This window comes from Ornithodoros turicata, chromosome 1 (assembly GCF_037126465.1).
Source record: "Ornithodoros turicata isolate Travis chromosome 1, ASM3712646v1, whole genome shotgun sequence".
Taxonomy (NCBI): Eukaryota; Metazoa; Arthropoda; class Arachnida; order Ixodida; family Argasidae; genus Ornithodoros; species Ornithodoros turicata.
The window spans coordinates 230,778,830-230,790,135 of NC_088201.1; the positions used below are offsets into that span (position 1 = coordinate 230,778,830).

At 46.9% G+C, this 11,306-nt stretch overlaps 1 long non-coding RNA gene across 1 annotated transcript; it reads right to left on the reverse strand.

Annotated features, from left to right (window-relative positions):
• Positions 1 to 2,577: 2,577 nt before the first annotated feature.
• LOC135377145 (uncharacterized) lies at positions 2,578 to 3,967 on the reverse strand. The gene is made up of 3 exons (XR_010418062.1): positions 3,867 to 3,967; positions 2,716 to 2,868; positions 2,578 to 2,618 (listed from the first exon to the last, which is right to left on the reverse strand). It is a non-coding gene; the product is annotated as an uncharacterized LOC135377145 (long non-coding RNA).
• Between the last annotated feature and the right edge of the window lie 7,339 nt (positions 3,968 to 11,306).

The following is an 11,306-nucleotide window of genomic DNA, read 5'->3' on the forward strand; positions in this document are numbered from 1 at the left end:
TCATCCGCCCAAACTCTCCTCAACTAAGCAACGACCCAAGGGGGCTGCGTAACGGCTTCTCTATCGGTAACATCGCGTCCCTTGTCTGAGAGCAGCGAATTTGAATACATTTAGGTATCCACGAGGGCAAGTGCGTGCGAAGTGGCGCCTCTTTTGTGGACCGGACACGAAGGAAAGAAAACGGAGCCGTCGAGCGCGTTTCTGAAGGTGTTCCTCGATTTGCGTCGTACTCGTGTGGTGGTGCTTGCTAGCTAGGCAGCAGCAACATACACTCGGATGGGACGCGAAGAAAGCACTTTACGTATATGACACCACGACAAAGAAGTCCGTCTGTATTATGCGCTGCAAGAAAGAAGAAAGCCAATTTGAACAGACAGTCATCTTCAGGAACCAGGAACTACCAATTTCACAGCTGCCTATTAATATTAAATACCATGTATGCGGAATAGACCGATTAACATTTAGCAACATTTTTTTCTGGGAATGAATATGCCCACCAGAAGCGGAACCGGTTAAAACCGGTATGAACCGTTATTTTTTTGCTCCGGAGCAGAACCGGTACCGGACCGTTTATGATAAAACCGGAACGAAAAACGTTTCGGTTCGACACCCTGCACACATCATACTCGTAGATAACCGAAGGTATATCGCCAGCCGGAGCCTGACTATACTTGGGCTGATCGCCACCGCCCAAGGTCTCTGTGCACGCCTCGTAACACTAGGTACTGTGGAACACGACACGTGGTGGCGCCACTCACCGAACACGAGTGGAAGCCGGTGTGTCCAACAGAATCGCGAGGAGGACATTTTTCCGCGGCTGTCTATAGCTCTCGTGATTTTACTGGCCCATTTCGGCGTCTATCCCCCCCCTGCGGTGAATATCTTTGAAAAAAGTAATTTCTTTGAAAAAGGCAGTTCTCTGGGTTTCAAGTGCACGACAAGGCGTTAGATTTGGAGTAACACGGCTGCCACTGGCAATGACGCTTGACGTATCCTCCGCAGGAGCATTCTGGGAAACGTTGGCGATGAAATACGTGCAATAGCGCGCAGTGCACATCTCCTCTTCCATGTATCCACAGTAACTGCAGCTCTCCAGACGGGAGTCTGAAGTGCGTCTCTAGTTTCTAGGGTGTGGTCAGGTGTTGCAGATGACGACGGTACCTCTGCGTCGAGCAGATATGGCTTTTTTTAAAGAGTTCTCCGAGTGGAAGAGCCCTTCACCACGCAGTTCTTTCCTTTCAGTCGTACCACCGCACGCTCGGCGTCAAGAACTCCCGGTAAATTTGTATCATAAAGTCGTACCCCGAAGTCTCATCCGAAATGATCCCAGCCGCATAACGTTGTGGGATGTAGTAATTTTGTGCACTCAATCAGTGTTGATTATGGCCAATGATCGAGGCTAAACGAGTACAGAAAAGAAAAAAATGACTTTGGGACCGAAAAATACATCTGCTTTTCACTGACTTTCACAGCAGGAACTCAAATGGAAATATCCAAGCTACTTTTTTTTCCCTATGCTCGGTTATTGGACGCCTAACCACGAGAGCTGATCCTGTATCGATAATACAAAGCTGTGTAATGTTGCACGCCGTCCATAACATCAATGTCAGTCATATTTCCTTGCGGCAGTCTAGTGGCACTTCTCAACGGAGGGAAGGACCCATAAAATGTTCCGTATAAGTACACTGGAAACATGTTCATAGCTCAAGCATAGCTCATCGTCGCCATCATGAACGCAATCACGCAGGTGTAGAATATCATGGTCCTTGTGGGACCAGCCAGAGTGATATTTTGTTGTTCGTGCGAGGCAGAAATGAAAGTTTCTCTTCCATTCACACCGCTGTCACAGGGCAAACCGAATGACATTCCCAGCGAATGATAATCGTGCCGAATGTCATTAGTTTGTCTTACATCGAGCTACACGACGAAACAGAATGTCATTCGTAAATGACGTCACTGTCGAATACTAAGACACCAGGGCCGACCATCTGAAGCATTATACAGGTACATTAGTTATATGTTTACTTATCTTGCTCGAAACTAGCGGAACATTAGATTATTTGACAGGATCGTTGCCTTTTCAAAGACATCTAATTGGCTAAGTGCCACAAGCAAAGACAACTAAGAAGCCTATATGTCTGCACCGCACTTGGCAACGTGGCGACTGGGAACGAGGGTATAGTTATCCGAAGAAACGGTGTTTAGCCTTTCTTCCTTCGCGTCAAATGTTATCAAATTCGTGATAAAATATCGGAGCACAACTTTTCATTCGTCTTTCATATCTTCGAACGCTTCATCGTTTTCTTTTTTTTTTATACCTATCTGCTGCGAGGGTATATCCCAGGTGTCCTATATCGACGACTTCAGTGTTCCATTCTTGCGCGGATCATTTTAAGAAACTTGGCTGATTGAAACGGCTAATGGAGGCTAGCGTGTGTTCTCGCATATTGATGGTGCGTTCTGCTCTCTCCTGAAATCGATGGCGATTGGGGTATCATTCTGTGGAGCATTGAGGCGTAGAGGTGAACTTCCCCGCAAAACAACGAAAACAAACTGAGAGTGAATGACGATATCCTTACGTGGTCCTGGCGCAATACTTGGTATCTTGGTCGGGGTCCCTGCAGAAAGAACTTTCATGTAAGTCAGCTCTGAAATGAGCACAGAGCGCGGCATATTCCGGTGATATTGGCACACCATTGATGTAAATTTAGTTACTTTTGTCAGTCGCCGAGTCATCCGCTGTATCGTCATCCTCGGGTACAACTGGGCTCGTACTGGCCGCTGGGTGCCCAGAGATGGTTGCGCTGGGTCCCTTTTTTTCGGGCAGTTCATCTGTGCTGCCTTTGTTCTCGGACAATCTCCACAGCACTGGTAATATTTTTATAAAAAAAAGGTCTACATATTACACGTCCCTTGTGAAGTTAAAAGAATACAATTCAGCAGCATAACGCCTCCCCTCAGAATGAAGTGATTTCTGGAATTCTCTCGTCTAATATATGATGGAATTCACTCAAACAGTTGGTGTCTGCACAAGAGAGTCTGATTGGAGTAAACACATGGCGTATACACTAACAAGGCAAAAATAAAAGAAGCGTTTCACACACCGACGTGGGCCCATACACGCTAAAGGAAAAAAAAAAGAGTAAAATAAAGAGTAATTGGAGCTTCTGCTCAACTCGGTTTTCCCGCGTTAATGTCTTAGCCCCGACATTTATTCGAAAGGACTGGAAATTGTCACGGAACTTGGCAAATGCTCTTGGAACACTCGACGTGTAAGTGTGCACTCTTGGTCAGTTTGATAGCATAATGCGCTGAGCCAACTTGGCAAACTTCTACTCACAGTTTGCCCTTCTGTCTTTGCAAGAACCTTCCGTGTGTATGTCACAAGATCTTATATTACTCCACATATCACGGTTGACGGTTTGATCCAAAGTATTTTCACGCATGTTCACGAATTACGTACGTGGAACTCACGGAACAGAGCCTGCAGTCTCCATCCTATGACACCGATTTACTCGCGCCCATTTACTCCGGTCTGTCGATCAGGTGTGTACGCCAAACAAGAGGAGCAAAATTATTCATTTTTTAGTGTGTACAAGACATTATTCCCGCCACAACCATCAAATGTCTCTCGGCTTTATTTGGGAGAACTTGAGACCTACGCAGACCTGGGCACGCTAAGAACACGCTGGAAAGAACACGCTAGCGCCTTTGCCACGTTTTTTCTTTCTTTTGTTTTTATTTATCGCACTGGAATCTCGGATCAGACAGCAGCTGAGCCGATCATTGAGATCGTTGATCAAATGGAATTGAGATCAAACATGATTAACACTTAGTAATAGAAGTGATCAAGTTGTTTCTCTTACCTACCCCGACGATAGCAGACATCACTAGGATGCATAACGCAGCCGCCGCAACAGTGAATAACACTGAGCTGGGACGCAGACAGAGACGAATGTAAGAGGACATTTCACTCGTATCTCAGACAGTTCAATATATATCATATAATATATGGTCGTCAAAGTAAAAAAATGAAACTTAGTTAATGAGTTTACAGGAGCACCCAATGGTTCTCGTGGGTTTCACATATGACGATGAATGTAAGTCAGCAGTAAACATCATTTCAGCATTTTTGACAAGATACGAGAATATTCGATGAGATAATCTTAGCTGACGGAACTTACTTTTCCCCTGAAATAGCGAAAAAAGCTCCGAATCGGAAACGAAACTCAGAATAGGATGGGCATACATGATAACATAGCATAAGAGCAGGCGTGCTGGTACTATGAAGATGAAATGCTAGACGCAGAGTGAGGTGCGCTAGTGCCCAAGATGAGGCCTTCTTCAACTGCGGAACATGCATCAAGTCCCACCAAAGTACTTTCAGGCAAGGTCGGAACCTTTGTGTCTACGCCCTCTTGCTTTTACATTCCCATTGGTGCGGCTTTCGTAAAAGTTGTAGCTGGTGATATATAAAATAAAGTACTTAGGAAAGGAAGACTCGTAATTTGCCAATGTGATCTAACAGAACAAGGTCATCGCTCTTGTAGCTTGTCCGAGACATGTCCTGCTCAGGTACCCTTAGTCGCGGTATTCGAGCATGTACCGGCTGCATCCATCCACCATGTCGCGCGCAAGCATACTGGCCAAGAGCATACGCGCGCCCCTATTGGTCGACTATGTTTTGAAATCCAATTTTGTACGCGCGCATCTCGGTGTCGCCACTTTGGGCTTAGTTTCCGAAATGGGGGGGGGGGGGCATGTTCCACCCTTCGGGTTGCTCCACAGTTGACAGACTGATTGTAGAAATAGTTTCGCGAGTTCATTAGAGTCGCTTTTCAAGTATTGTGCTCTTTCTCCACACAACTAATATCTTAGGAAGAGTGCAGCACGTGCGGAATAGGAATTCTGTCATGCGTTAGAACGCGAAGAATATGTTCGAGTGTCGTCAGATTTCAAGGACTCACAAAAAGGACAGCATTACGGACGGCACAAGAGCTTTCCGTGCCGCTGCAACATACAACGCAAAGCAAGCAGCGAATCAAGATGCGCACGATGAAGTGTTACTCTGCTTATCGGCACTTAAACGGTGTGTCCGTTTTCCTTCAGGTTCCAACATAGTTACTCCTTTTCAGGAAGTGCAAGGCCGCGTCATGTGTATGCACTGTACACACAACTTTCAATAAGTATTCCGTGCCAAATAAATGTCTTTTGGCCCAAGATCGCTTTCCTTTGTCTTTGATAACAGCGGAAGACTTGAAAACTAGTGGAAAGTTGTGAAAAATAGTGCAAGCCGATTGCAGCCCGGAATGGCGGGGAGCTTCCGATTGGCCGAATGTATGCAGATAGTGTCCAACATGGCAATTTCATTGGTGGCGTACCTAGTGTTCTGTCCATTACCTCAGGCTTTGGGTTGTATGGGTAGTTGTTGGAGTCCTGTCCCAGGCTGCCAAAGCTGACGCGATGGCTGCACCGCTAGCGGTAGAGTCGTCCTTTGTTTAATCCTGTAAATATGGCTATTCCGCAATTTCTTCATTTCTTTCTCCCTTTTTTGTTTTTGTTGTTTCGTTGTTGTCATGTTGTGGATCGACTCAGCATAAAGCCACAGCAAAAAGGATGGAGTACGTAACGCTTGTCGTGCGGGACCACCAGATTTCTATGTGCGTTGCGTCTACCTCTACAATAGGACGTTATAACGTGTCAGACACTCTCGTAAGTACCACAGTCTACCCGAACTGCGTGGGTTTCATTTTCCTGTAACAACGACTGCGGGAATGAGCTATTTGTCGTCGACTCCATTCGTACTACCTTACACCGTAGTCACCTTGGTTGGACAAAACACGCTTAAGTCGCGAACCTCAGCAAATGCCATTCCCTATACGCTAACCACAAAGCAGCGAGACTACTGCTAACCAGATCGTCATGCATGCGGGGAGACACACACACACACACAAAAAGAAAACGCAATTTGCTTCTGATAAAAAAAAAGTTAGAGCAGGATTCATGAAAACTCTGCATCTAAATTTCTTGGCCTCAAATTCGGTATCATGTTTTCGGGGACTAGAGCCAGTTAATATTTCGGTGGAAATTTTAGGTACGTTAGGTTTCACCTGGCACCATTGTCCGTCTGCAACAATGACGTCTTACATCTCTCGGCTTCTTTTTCGCACTCCCACACGCAGAAAAAAAAAAAAAGAAATCTGTGAAGAACCATTGGGTCTTTGTGAAGTAAACATAAACAAGATTACTTCTTCCTTTTGCATTTTGGTGGAAGCTTATTGAGCCTGTTCTATAGGAATCAGCCACAATCCAAACCGAAATGCGTGAGATGGAGGTACAAGTAGGAGAATGCATTCTACATTAGAGGTACCTACCTTCTTCTTCCACGTTCTCTTCTGCTAGAAGCGGAGCACCTAAGTGTGAAGACCTTAGCATTGTCATAGTTTAAGCGAAAGCCACAGAAAGAAATCCTCTGAAATTATACTTACCTGCATTGCTCGGCTCGGCGACAGCGCCTGCGAAAGATCGTAAGTCTAAGTGCCATCAATAATAACCATGGTTATTCAAGCAGAGTTGTACGTAACGCGTTACTAGTAATTGCGTTACTAGTAATCAATAACTTTTCACAGTAATTTTTAAGGTAATCAATTCATTTCAACGTCCCCATCGGCGAGTGTGACCTCCTCGTCGCGATTTATGCGCGCGGCCGTCTTTAAGACACAATCTGCGACAAGAGTTGAAGAAAATGTTGTCGCAGGGGAGCGTCGTGGTAGAATAGTTGCCGAGTAACTGGTGCATGATTCGCGAGGGCTGCCACGGACGTTGGCCACCGAATTCTTCAGGAGAAAGGAATAACTCAAGCGACAGACACTTGCTTCAGTTTGTCGAAGACAAGCCACCGGTCAGATTTTGGCTAGAATGATGTACAGGTCGTTTGCAGCACGGTCTGTAATGGCAGATGAGATATCTTGTGTGCTACGAAGTAAAGCCAGCAAGATTTTAGCAAGTTGTGAAGTGAAAGCAGCAAGATTGAATTGGGGAGGAAGCCATCTTGCAGGTTCCCGACCCGAGAATGGAGGAATTTCACTCAGACGGCAGCCACGGCATGAGATGGAAGCCCCTTTGTGATCCCCGAAAGGCATTTAGTGCCGGGGACCATTCAATGGCTGGATTCGAAATCATTTGGGTCACCAACTGATGGAGAAAGATTCACAATGCCGTTGTGATTGTTGCCACACTTACTATCCAGGTCGTTCCCAAATCGCACGTTGTTCCCGGCTACAGTCCAGCTTGCGCTCCACTCGGCAGTCACGCGGCGCGCAGTCTCGTCGGGCCTGCAGTTACCACCGTCGTTTCAGACCAGACTCCCACCGCTCCCTTGAGCCAACCTCATCGATGGAAAGATCCGCCGGCCAATCACTTTCGGCGACAGCTGTACAAGGTCAAGACGAACAGCGGTGATCCTCTAGTCGAGTGCTGTCAGCGCTACCGTGAACCTTGTTTTTCTTTAAAGGCAGCCACCGCCATTCCTCTGCACGACAAGCCATGTCTCATCTTAGACTAGGATCAATATTTTGGCTGGTTGTTCCACGTTGACGATGTCCCTGACACCATCATCTTTGCCGACTTCTTCAAGCACCACAGTCTCCTCGTCGGCATGTATCGGCACCGCCTCCTGGACGTTGTCAACAACCAGTATCGCAACGGGACACTATAGCCAGGTGTAGAGTACTGTCATGCGGTGCATACGCTCCTAACAACGCTCCAATCGTGGAATAGTTTCATGTGTTCATCCAGCGGCCTAATTGGACCCGCCCTGTTCAGCACGAAATTCTGCCGCAAGTCATCACACAGAAACTTCCCACCGAGTCCCGTCCCGTTGCGGCAGAGAAATGCAACGTTGCGATAGTTGAATTGGAGCACATACGGCACCATACGAGCCTCATCCTGCAACTTGACCTCACCTCTCCACGTTGCGCCCAAGACGCCCGGCCACTGGAGCTATTGTGGCAACTACCGTGCCTTGAACCGCGTAGCGAATTTGGGACGCTACCCCATGCCAAATACACTTGATTTCGCTTCAAACACGGAGCGCGCCACGTTCCCTCGAAGATCGACTTGGTGCGCATCTGTCACCAGATCCCCAAGACTAAAGAGGACATCGCGACAACTGCGATCAGAACCCCATTTAGACGTTTTTGTATTTCTGCGTATACGTTTCGGCTTATGTCGTACAGCAGAAGCTTTGGATCTATCTATTGAATCTGTTCTCCCGGAACGCCCGTTCGTTTGGCTCTGCATCAAGGACATTGTCGTCTTCAGTTTGACGTCGGAACGTACGCCAAACACTTGCGGCCTGCTTCACCAGGCTGTAAGACCATGGCATAACGCGAATAAAAGTGAATTCGGCGTCAAGGAGCCCTATTTACCAGGCTTATTACCTAAACGAACGTGGTGTCCTGCTCATGCCGTCCAAAATCGCTACGATTCCGCACTGAGTGCTGTACAAACTCCAAACAGCGAGTACACGTGGAACAAGAACTACGAGAAGGCACAGCCACTTGGAAGTTTCATTTCCGAATAGCACGGCCAGGGAAAGACCGACAACGCAACAGAAAAGAACAACCGCGTCACCTATGCAACATCCTCTCAAGGAATGCAAGCTCTTTTTCTGATAGAGCGATAGATGCTTGACTGATACAAGTGATATCTTCCGTATTTACAATCGCATGAGCGTCAATAATCTCCTTTTCGAAAGCATTGCCATTACCTCATTACAATTTTAGCTGAGTGATTTGTGACGCCAAAGTTGTTCTTGCAACTAGAGTAATAGTAAAGGCAATCAATCACGATTGTAAAGTAATGTCTACAAGTCTGTGTCCACGTCTGGCTGCGTCCTGCTTGTTCAAGCCCTTCATTCGCTACAGGACGCTACAAGACGTCAGGACGCTACAGGACAGATTCGCTACAGGACGTCAAAGTCGTCAACGACACAGCAGGTGCAACGCCCCGAATTGGAATCATCAGTGTGAAGCTTCCGTTCAGAAAATGATCTAGAACATGTGCACTTCAAGGACAACGGAACTTGTAAGTTTGTTTAGATGGAGCTTAGCTAATATTTGTATCGTAACTCGGGTTACCATGCGTTCCCCGTTGGAAATTTCAGGTGGAGCCCCTAGAGACTGAATTAGGAACGCCGCCAAAATCTCACTGGGTCTTGTTTTGACGAAGTACGGCTACGTATCCCGCTAACATACGCCGGGTTGCAGAGAGCTATTCGTTGTGCTGTTCGCCGTCTTCTAGAACGGGTTGCAGTATACCATTTATTTGGATCCAAGGACAACCCGACTGTCATAATCTACTGCCATTTCACCCCAAAAATAGGGCAACACACCGTGGTCTGGGTCCCCCGAGGTGTTTGGCGAAACATGTATTGTGTGTGAGGAGACTCTGTTTATAGAGGGGGACTCTGTTTATATAGAGGTCATTGTACAAGTGATCCGGAGTCTTGGGCTTGCGGCTGTTTGAACCATTTACTCAGGCTGACTTCGGCCGACCGTGGGTTTGTTTAACGAAAAAGCACCTTGTGCCTTTGTGTATCGTATATCTTCACGAGGTGTGTAACGGGACACCTATCTTCGTGCACTATGTCTTCCTCCCCCCGAGGAACGTAATAAGAAGCCCGTAGACGCTAAGGCGCCACAAATGGAACAAGTGTCAAAAAACAAAGAGGGAGAAAGAAATGAAAAGACCTCTGGGAGCTTAGTGGGATTAAGAGGGTAGTTGCCAAGGTGTGGCTGCGAAGTCGGGACGGCTGAGGCCGTGGTGCACGGACTTTGTGTTTGAGAACTCTGCGATGCGATAGACTGAGTAAGAACATCGCAAGGGAGCAGTGTACGGCTGTGGACTTTACATACATCAAGAAGCCACCAGCGCAAGAGTGTCGTGACCCGTCATCGTCGACTGTTCCACTGGACGCACCCAGCACCAGACTTCGCAGGAGTCCGACAGATATGTACCACACCAGTACTGTTACACCGATGTCGTTGTTAGTTTTCGTTGTATTCTTCGGTAAAAACTTGCAAATGGCGACTCTTTGCTAGCCTTCCAATTTCCTTCTCGCCGAGGTCCAAATTACCTGCTCGATGTGGCGTCACTGCCCGGGAAACTTAAACTAAGAGCGGACCGGTCTCTCTCTACTAGGCCATCCCCTCGGAGTTGATGATGAACCCGACCACATTTCGTGACACTGACGGACAACCTGACTACTTGTCGCAAGTTCTGCTTTCAGAAGCAGTTTCTCGGTGCTAGTGCTACTTGTTAAGTCCAACTAAATGCGTATCATAGAGCCGCGTAAAAGCGGCATTGTAGCACGATGAACGCCATTATTATTGCCGTACCCCCCCAAAAATGGTCCAAGTGCTGCCGAAACATGATGTATAGCATGCAATCTAGTTGTGCCAAAATACAGGCAACGGCAAGATGTGACGGTCGGAAAGGGTTTTGCCCAAGTATATGCAATTATATTACGGACCAAACATCGTAATATTGCGTGATTCATAATCTGTCGAGACATATTAGGATATCGTTTAGAAATTAGAACGCAATCAAAGAGCGTGCTTCAATTTCCGAGCCCTAGTAATAAGTATGTCTATGCAGAAATGATAGGACACCTTGCCTGGTTCCCTCTCTCTGAAGATGACGTCCTCTGCGTTGCCTGAAAAGGGATATATCGATATAACACTTTTGTGAACAATACCAGCGACGCTAATACAGTAAAATCTGGTTAATGTGACCGTTTTACAGGGAAATCGTTCCATCCCAGTGGACTGAGCTGTAACTGTTGTTCGTTAACACGACGTTTCGTTTATATGACAACGTCCAGTGTTTGCCGCACAACTTGAGGCGCGTAATTCACACCCGTTATCATGACACTTTGTCACTGAACACCTATACGAGCCAACAAACGTGCCGGCTTCCCTGGTGACTAAAGACCACCCTGTCTGACGTGCTTAAAAGCGCACTGTACATATGCGCATTAATTTATTCGCACTTACTCCTGCTACTCAAGACAGAGGAAGTCACTTCGGGCAACCTCTAGCAGGCATTCATCCAAAATATGGATTTCCCGAATGGTAACAATAATTACTGAAGTACGGCTTTGCCGGAACGGACGCAAACCACGTAGTGAAATGAAACGGTGTCGCCGCCATTGTGTCTCCAGGTACTCCCGCGAAGTGCGCTCATTCACAAGGCTCAAATCCCAATATATACGAGGGGCGTTCAAGTCAAACCGGGACTTTCTG